Source organism: Physeter macrocephalus, chromosome 15, assembly GCF_002837175.3.
Source record: "Physeter macrocephalus isolate SW-GA chromosome 15, ASM283717v5, whole genome shotgun sequence".
NCBI lineage: Eukaryota > Metazoa > Chordata > Mammalia > Artiodactyla > Physeteridae > Physeter > Physeter macrocephalus.
Window position 1 is genome coordinate 66,079,556 of NC_041228.1, and position 9,976 is coordinate 66,089,531.

Consider the following 9,976-nt stretch of genomic DNA (forward strand, 5'->3'; position numbering starts at 1 on the left):
AGAGTAAATGTTGAGAAACTTAAAAAAAAATGTTGACAGAGTAATTATGTGTCTGTTGAATCTAATAACAACAATAATAAATTGGGCTTAAATTTTGTATGTTTTAAATATTTCGTTTTCGAGTAATTCATCTTTAATGTATCTTGCAAAAGTATCAGTAACAATAGACTAGAAATAATAATTAAAAAATAGTCCTTCGTCACAGATAGTTTGAGAAGCACTGATTTAGATTCTAAAGGTGAAGACTTCATACTGTAATTAGAGATGTCTGATTTTTAAAATAATTATTGCAGTATACAATGGATGGTTTGTCTCAGGGAACCGTGTGTTTGATAGTGTGGCCTGATCCTTACATAAATATAAAACTTACCCCTAGGAAAGCATCTTGTTCCACGGTGGCTCTGTCAAATCTTGGAAGTGGCCATGGAGAAGGGCAACCAGGGGATGGGTCTCCAAACCCAGCATAAAAACGTCCAGAGAGTTTCAGTGATGTGTACTGGTCTATTTTTTTCATTTTTATCTCTCTTAAAAATAATGACTTTATTAGAGCCAGATTAGGCAATCTCAAATCTAAACAACTTAATCTTAACCAAGGCATTTTTGTTCCATATTCAATACCTCTGTTGAATGGCAATAAATCCCTTTATTCCAAGAAACCCGTAATGCTACATTCCCATTAGTTCCTGCTTATTTCTTGAATTCTCTGAATTGATGTTTCTAACTTATTAAGCATAATATTTGTCAAGCGCTTACATCAGTTAAGGTTGTTTTAGGGTAAATTTACCTAGGCACATTATCATCTCATTTTAACATATGTACACAGTAAAGGCAAAGAGGAACCTTTCAGGCCTAGAAGGAAGTTACGAATATATTATGGAACTGTCCCTGCAGCCTAAGAATGGTTAGATTGGACTATTTTTAAAGACTATATTTGTTCAAAGCAGTGAAGTGACATTTCATTGGACATGCTTCTTCCCAGTTAAGTTTTAGATTTGCCTTCCCCGCTCCCTCCTCATTATTTTGGGACAATGTGTACTTTTGGAACTGCCAAAATTACCTCTTCTGCTCTCATAACATAAAAGATCCTCTGGATGGTAGCTCTTACCCTGTGGACCAGTCCATCATTTTTCGTGGATGCATGATGGACCATAATACTACCAAGGGAGTGACTTTTTTTTTTTTAAACAACCCAGTCGAGAGCAAAGTTGATGTTGAAAAATTTACATCATAGGAATAGACTAAGAGTTTTAATTTACAGAGAATATAAAGTAGACTCAAGGGGGAAAATAAAGGCTAAGCTAAAATGGTATATTTTATAGCTTAGAGGTAGATGGCTCGAATGTAGAATATATGCTCTGTTGGATAGTAGAGAAAAGGGGGAGAGAAGACTGATATGAAATACCAACAGCGGATACAACCGTTGATGGGAAAGAAGTCCTTGGAGGAGCCAGTGTGGACAGTGCTTTCCGTGCCCCGTCTGTACTGTGGGACCTTCCCATTGTCAAGGTGGACGACCTCCCGAAGGCCTGTGGGTCTTCTTTTGCCTGAAGGTCTTCTCTGTAGGCTGGGAAGGTGCTTGACTCCTGCAGACTTCAAGTGCCAAAGAATTAACACCCTGGCCTCCCACCCCTAAAGCCATCTTAACCAATGGCTGATAAACATTCCAGCTCCACCCCCTCATGGCTGAGACGATCCTGAGGTATGTTTCTACATCCTTTGTAAGCCACCCTTTCTTCCTGTGCATCACGTCCACACTCTCATCCAGTGCTTCCTGAATCTCCCCAATAAACTGTTTGGCCTTGAATCCTTAACTCAACTCCTGCTTTTGGGGGAAAGCTCGCTTAGGCAGTCAGGTTCAAAAGTGGTAAAAGCCATCACGGGATTTTAAAATTATTTTTCAGAATTGAATCTATGTACTATTTTATTGGATGTCTTCTTGTACGGCTAAGGATTGTTCTTCTCCATCTTTTCTATGTTCAATTTGATGGTTCAGGATATTTTCTTTTAGAGGAAAGAATAAGAGGAGTCTTTTGACAGGGATGGGTAGTTGGTTTATAAAATCCATTTTCATTCTGGTTTTCTTGTCAGTATTTCTGATAAATTCTCAACTTTTTCACTCTATGCCTTAATTATGATGACTGATCTTACTTCGGCAGTGAACCTTCCTGATTAGGACGCAGATCTGGTTTATTTTATTACTTCTGCTTGCACTGGATTCTCTCATTGTGTCTAGACCTGGAACTTCCAGAGACACTTTCTTTTGTTAGAAAGGAATCCTGTTTAAATGGGAATATAAAGTGAAAATGTTTTGCTAAAAATTATTCAAGTGATATTGATGACATTGGAATAATGTTCAAATACAATATTTAAAATTAATTCATATGTATCTTGCACATTTTGGTTTCTAATACCTTCACCTATAGGAAATGGCAGTCTAATACTTAATCTGATTTTCAAAAAGATCAATTAAATCTCTGGGAATCATTTCATCACTGACGTAATTTGTATTACGAAGCTGAGATTCATTATTTAGGTCTTGAATGAAAGAGTGGTTGCTAAGATTCCATTTTGAGTTAAATCTGAGTTTGATTCCCAGATCTTCTTTTTCCTTGTCCTGTTTTTTGGAGTAAGGCTCCCTTTAGCCTTTATTTTATATTTGAAATCTGTACATCAGTATTAGCTTCTTCAAAGAGAAGGTGGAAAGGTGGCCAAGTTAGTATTTTTTAGTTCCTAAAAACAAAAATGATTTAGGCCATGCAGAATGGTGCTCTTTGAGAAGTTTTATTGCAGAGAATGCAAGAAGAAAATACACTACGCTTTCTACCCTCTGCCTCCACATTTTAATGATAGACATTGGGAAAATCTGACTCAGTGTTTCTAGATTCTTATTATAAATTATGCAGGAATAAGACTGTTTTAAAACACCACAAAGGAGAAAGTAGAATTTTTAGTGTGTCTGCATCACCTTCCCATAAAGAGATTAGCATTGATTGCTTCAACATTTTATGCTACCCATAAAAACAAACAGTTAAAATATTTAAGTGGATCAATTTTCCTGAGGTTTAAGGTCCAGCATTTAAAAAGTCTTCTAACTTTAACTGGGTATTTTCCTAAATAGAAAGCTTTTGGTAGCAGTTAATCGTAAGAAAATGTTTATTTTTGTGTCCACTTTTAACCTTTTAAGCTTCATTACTTGGCATTATTAATTAGCATAAAGTATAACAGACTTTCTCTGCTAGACTTTTGTTTGTGTTCAAGTAGAATATATTTATCATCCTAAGTAAAAAAGCTACTCTGAGGTGATGCACTGATTTAAAGAGGCTATTGGAAGTTACAGAGTATTGATCACTAGAGGGTGATGTTGTCATCATTTAATTCAATGACTATTCACTCTGTAGAAGCTGCTGTACTCCAAGCTGTGGCAGATCGGAAGATGAGTGAGCCATGGTTTGCCCTCAGAGAGCTTATAGCCCATTGAGGGAGACAGGACAAGTACAGATGGAAATATGCTAATGGCCAAAAAGGAAGAGGGTGTGAGAGTCAGAGGCCGACGAGGGAACATCTAGTTGAGGGATCAGGAAAGGTTTCATGGAGGAGGTGGGATTTGTGATGGACCTTGGAAGACTGGGAGAATGTCAGTAGGTGGAGGTGGGATGGTGTGGGTATTCCAGTCAGAGAAAGCAAAGGCAAGAAGGTCAGATTGGGTGATGTATTTGAAAATGCTGAGCGAGTATATTGTGGTTGGTGTGTTGGATGTGCATGGTGAAAGCCTGGGAGGTAAGGTTGGGAGGGTAAGGTGGGACCATATTGTGCGTAGAGAGTTCTAACCTTAACTGAGTTTGGCCCAAATGGGCAGTGGGGAGGTTTGAGCAGCCTTTGGCAAGCACTCCATTAGGTAGATTAGGGAGGGAAGGGAGTGGAATGGAAGGAGGGCGCCCAGCTAGAAAGCTACCGACAGAGCCCGAGAGAGGTGATGATGGTTTTGCTTAGTACAGATGGAAAGGACAGTAGCATGCTAAATTGGTTTTTTTTTTTTTTTTTTTTTTTTTGGCCATGCCGGGATAGTATCTTAGCTCCCTGACCAGCATCTAACCCATGCCCCCTGCAATGGAAACGCAGAGCCCTAACCACTGGACCGCCAGGGAATTCCCTCCTTGTCCCCTTTCAGTTGCTTTCAACTCTGCAGCCAGAAAGATCCTGTTGAAATGCCACTCCTCTGCTTAAAGCTTCTGTGGTCTCCCAGTCTAAGCCCTGGTTACCTGCCTGCCCCCATATCCTTCTTGCAATCCCATTTGTTCATTCTACTTCAACCACATTGGGCTCATCACTGGTCCTCAAAGCCGCCAGCACACTCTCACCTCAGGGCCTTTGCACTTGCCATTCCCGTGTGGGGAATGCTCTCTCCCACACCCTCTCACCTCCTTCAGGGTATTACTCAAATGGTCCCTTTTCAATGAGGCCTTGCTTGGCCACCATATTTAAAAATTTCTACCTTCCTCTCCAAAGCTTACCTCTTTCTCTCCTTTAGTTTTCTCCTTAGCACTCATCACTGTGTAGTATACTATGTATTTTACTTATCTTATTTGTAGTGTCAGTAATGAGAAAGTAAGCTCCATGAAGGCAAGGAATTTTTGTCCATCACGCTCCCTGATAAATTGCCACCATCTAGTAGATACTCAGTAAATATTTGAAAAATGAATTATTGAATGATGAGGAGGGAAGGAAGAGGTTGTGTTTAGAGAATGTGGCAACTGCATGGGAATGATGGGGAGGGAGGCACCAAAGTCGGTTTCAGGGTTTCAACCTCAGATGATGGAGAGAGGAATAGAGGGGTGGAGGGAAGAAATTCTGAATTTGAGTTGCCTAAGAACGAAGAACCATTGCATGTGGCTCTTGGCTAGGTGTTTTAAAACCTAGTATAGCAGGGACTATGTTAGAGGCGATACTTGACTCAGCAAAGAGAGATCACCAGAAGCCACGTGCCTGGGACATGCCATCTTAGCCTCTTGTGTTTCGCCTTTGCTCTTTTGCTGAATGGCACTTTAGCCTTAGGTTTGCATCTTCTATTGAAAACTGTTGCTTGAACTCCCCATATTCGCCATAAGAGCATTGCTCAGTGTCCTTTATACAAAACCCTATTTCTTGAGAACAGAGTTCTCACACTTAGCCTACCTAGGAAGCACCACGGGGGCTTCTGAAAACCCAGAGTGCCGGACCCCAGCCCAGAGAGTCTGATTTCGGAAGCCTGAGGTGTGGCCTGAGGATATGCATTTTAACAAGTTCCCAGGTGATACGGATGCTGATGGTCAAGGACAGCACTGTGAGAATCACTGCTCTAGAACATAGTTAAGAAAAGCTTTGTTTCCCACAAGGCAATTAGAATGTTTCTGCTAATGATGATTATACAACTTTCTGCTTTGGTGGCCAGGAAACTGAGGGTCAGATGTGAAGCCCAGGAAGAGTCTCACAGAAGTATTTAATTATTTTCTCTGGCTTTGATGTTCTGCTCTATTTACATCTCCTCTATTTCTTTTTTTTTCAGGGAAATATGATGAATTTATTTTTCTTTTTTGAATTGAAGTATTGATATAGTTGATTTACAATATTACATTAGTTTTGTGTGTGCAATATAGTGATTCAATATCTTTATAGATTATACTCCATTTAAAGTTATTACAAAATAATAGCTATATTTCCCTGTGCTGCATAATATATCCTTGTTGCTTATTTATTTTATACACAGTAGTTTGTATCTCTAAACCCCATATACCTATTTTGCCCCTGCCCCCTTTCCTATTCCCACTGGTAACCAGTGGTTTGTTCTCTGTATCTGTGAGTCTGTTTCTGTTTCGCTATATGCATTGTTTTGTTTTACTCTTTAGATTCCACATATAAGTGATTACAGAGTATTTGTCTTTCTCTGTCTGACTTATTTTACTAAGAATAATACCCTCTAGGGCTTCCCTGGTGGCGCAGTGGTTGAGAGTCCGCCCCGATGCAGGGGATACGGGTTCGTGCCCCGGTCTGGGAGGATCCCACATGCCGTGGAGCGGCTGGGCCCGTGAGCCACGGCCGCTGAGCCTGCAGGTCCGGAGCCTGTGCTCCGCAACGGGAGAGGCCACAGCAGTGAGAGGCCCGTGTACTGCCAAAAAAAAAAAAAAAAAAAAAAAAAAGAATAATACCCTCTAGATCCATCCATGTTGTTGCAAATGGCAGACTCTCATTCTTTTTCATGGCTGAGTAGTGTTCCATTGTAAACATATGCCACATCTTCTTTATCCATTCATCTCATCTTCTCGATATCTATTTGTTTGTTTCATTTCTCTTTTACACTTATTTTGTTGTACCTTCAGCTTAAGAGGCAAAGTGTAGATGGTAGCAGGAATGGCAAAGAATTCCTAAAAAAGAAAACACTTTTCAAATACTCAGTGCAAATTAACTGTGCGACTACTACTCATCAGAGTAGTATCTACTTAGAAATATATATAAATACTCATTAGATTTAAACAAGCAGGATTGTACTGTGGCCAGTAACCACGAATAATGTATTTTGGGCCCCAGTGGCCACCGTTTCTGCCCACTGTTGGCAGGTAAGTGGCTCAGGAGCTCTGTGTGCTCACCCAGAGGTGACTGTGGTGTGCCAGGGTCACCCAGTTCCTTCTTCTCTTTTATTGGCAAACAGGGAATGCCATTTGTCAGTATGCTGTGAGGCGGGGGAAGAAACTGGAATACTTTAGTGGGGACTTGTGATTGGGGAACCCAGGGACATCATTAGTTCCAAAGAAAATGGGCAGGAAATGGGGGCACTTGGGGTCCTGTGTTGTCCATGTTACATACGAAGAGCAACTTTGGTTTTGCTTTTACAGGAAGACGTGACTAAAAATAGTTTGATGCTCCTTTGTAATAGGCATCGTAAAGTTGTATCTGCTACACGTCCATGAAATATACAGGAGGGTGCAAGATTTACAGGCCATAAAGGAGGTTATTGAGGTTTTCACTGCATGGTGATGATGGTATGTTTCCATCAGCTTTTTGATGCATCTGAAGGCTTAAAAGTACATAAATACTAAGAACTAAAAGATTGGAGGTAAAGGAAATTTCGTGGAGAGATGTTAAAGAAAGCGATTCCAGGATTTTAATTTATGGAGGTGACTGAGTGATGGTATGGAGAGGTCAATGCCATTGAAAGAAGAATTTATTACTTACATTTCCCAAGAGAAGGGGGCACACCATGCCGTATGGGGCCACAGGGGAAGCACCAGGTTCTGGTCAGGAAACAAAAGACAGGAGTGAGGGGAAAGCCAAGGCCAGAGCCCTTATTGGCGTTTCCATGGGAAAGACAAGGCAGGACAGAGTAAACAGCTTACCACTGGCTAGTCTGAGTGATTCCAGCAGACTCTGGGCTGTAGGGTTGGTTTCTAGTTGTCTGGGTGGTTTAGGGCAGGGGAAATACTGGCTTGGCGTGTGAGAGTTAGATAACAAGGTGGCTGATCATATAAACTCAGGATTGGTTGGTTTCAATATAAAAGATGTGCTCCCAGCTGAGCCCTTGCTATATCTAAGCACTGGTAGTCTAGTCTCTCCCCAGCCAGCAAGCTTTTTAAGATGTCAAAACATTATAAAATACGGGGAAAAAGTGATTAATATAAAGCTTATGGGAAAAAAGAAGCTTCTGTATTACAGCCAGAGGTACACTCTTACCTGGCCCGATTCCACTATAATTATTATATGGAGCTTCCACTACCTTTCGTTCCAGGACTTTCCCTCTCCCCATCCTCTGGAGGGCCTTTCCCAAGCCCTTGAGGCTGAGGCTTAGGTTCAGCCCTGTATTTTGGCATCATGTTATTTTATAAAGATCTCCACATTCTACATAACAATGACCCCCGACTCTGGTGTTTCCATTTTTACCCATGGTCTCCTTGTCTTTGCCCAATGGGAATTCTGTGCCTGGTTTGACTTAGTTCACTTAAGCCACCTTTCTTTGCTTGTTCAGTTGATAGTTCCCTCAAATTTTACTTTGATTTAAGAAATTGGCATTACCTAAGACTTTCAGAAAAGGAATAGACTGGTTCCCAAATATCATTCGAATTATTGAGATAGATGGCTGGCAATGTCTATCTTAAGAAAATTTCTCTTTCTTTGTTTCTTTTCCTGTTTCACAAATATCTTTATTAAGCAACTACTACAGGATGAAGAATTCAGGATACATATATGAAAAGTTACAGTCCTTGCCTCAAAGAGAGCTAGAAAGGAAAATGGGCATAATAAAATGTAACTCTTAAAATGGAGGTATATACCTTCTGAGGAAGTTGAAGAAAAAGGAGGAAGGAATTCCTAAGTTAGCGGCCTGAGTCAGGGAAGACTTCTCTAGGAGGATGACATATTGCTGCATACTTTGAAATTTGAAGTTTTTTTTTTTGCGGGGGGGGAGGTGGAATATAAAAGCAATGCATGTTCATGGTTGAAAATTTAGAAAGTATTTAAAAATATAAAAAATAAAATAAAGGTGAATTCCAACCTCATCCCTGAACATAAATGATTAAATTTTTTTATAATAAAAAAGTGTATTTTGAAACTGGACAGAGGTGGTGATTGCATACCATTGTGAATGTACTAAATGTCACTGAATTGTTGACTTTAAAATAGTTAAATTTATGTTATGTGAACTTCACCTCAAAAAATTATTTTTAAAAAGGTGTTTATTTTAATTTAAATATAAGGAAAATAAACTGAATGGGCACTAAACTTCAGATAAATCCTTTTTTTTTTCCACAAGAAGAGATATTATTTCCAAAAATATCTATGTCAGGAAAATTATAAAAAGTATTAATAGGGGTCAGTATGTTTGGTTGGTACTTAATGTTTATAATTTATACCTGGGTATAAATGTAAGTTTCTAGGTAATAAAATCTAGTCAACAACTTTATAGTAATAATAATTCATCTGTTTGTATAATAATAAACCAAACACTACCCCTCATCCCACTCTCAGTTGAAATTAAAAACATGCTATACTCCAATAAGAATTTAAAAAAATAAATAAAAGTAACCACCGCTTCCCCAAATCCATAGAACCATACATGAACAGAAAAGTTAATTTTATTAATTGCTAATTTATTTTAAAAAAATGGATGACTGGGACTTCCCTGGTGGCGCAGTGGTTAAGAATCTGCCTGCCAATGCAGGGGACATGGGTTCAATCCCTGGTCTGGGAAGACCCCACACGCCGCGGAGCAACTCAGCCCATGCACCACAACTACTGAGCCTGTGCTCTAGAACCTGCGAGCCACAACTACTGAGCCCGTGTGCCACAACTACTGAAGCCCATGCACCACAACTGCTGAGCCTGCGTGATGCAACTACTGAAGCCCGTGCCCGTAGAGCCCGTGCTCCACAACAAGAGAAGCCACCACAGTGAGAAGCCCGCGCACCACACGGAAGAGTGGCCTCCGCTCTCCACAACTAGAGAAAGCCTGCATGCAGCAACGAAGACCCAACAAGGCGAAAAATAAATGTAAAAATTTAAGAAAAATAGAAATAAAAATAAATTTAAAAATGGATGACAAAAGAACAAGATTGAAAGCTTATGTCTACTTTAAAAGGGCTCTGTAGAAGAACTTAAAGTGCATGTGGAAATAAGATATCAGCAGGTAAAAACAAATACAAACAACATATCAGAGGAAAGGAATTTTCTTGCAACCAGAAAAATATCAGAAAATAAATGGAAAGTTAAAAAATATGCTAGAGCAGAAGCAAGAAGAACTACAGTCCTGCAGCCTGTGGAACAAAAACCACATTCACAGAAAGATAGACAAGATGAAAAGGGAGAGGGCTATGTACCAGATGAAGGAACAAGATGAAACCCCGGAAAAACAACTAAATGAAGTGAAGATAGGCAACCTTCCAGAAAAAGAATTCAGAATAATGATAGTGAAGATGATCCAGGACCTCGGAAAAAGAATGGAGGCAAAGATTGA

At 39.8% G+C, this 9,976-nt stretch overlaps 1 protein-coding gene across 1 annotated transcript in view; it reads left to right on the forward strand.

Moving 5' to 3' along the window:
• The window catches only part of SLCO5A1 (solute carrier organic anion transporter family member 5A1), a 135,894-nt gene that overhangs the window by 55,776 nt on the left and 70,142 nt on the right, over positions 1 to 9,976 (forward strand). The gene's annotated exons all lie outside the window — the stretch shown is intronic.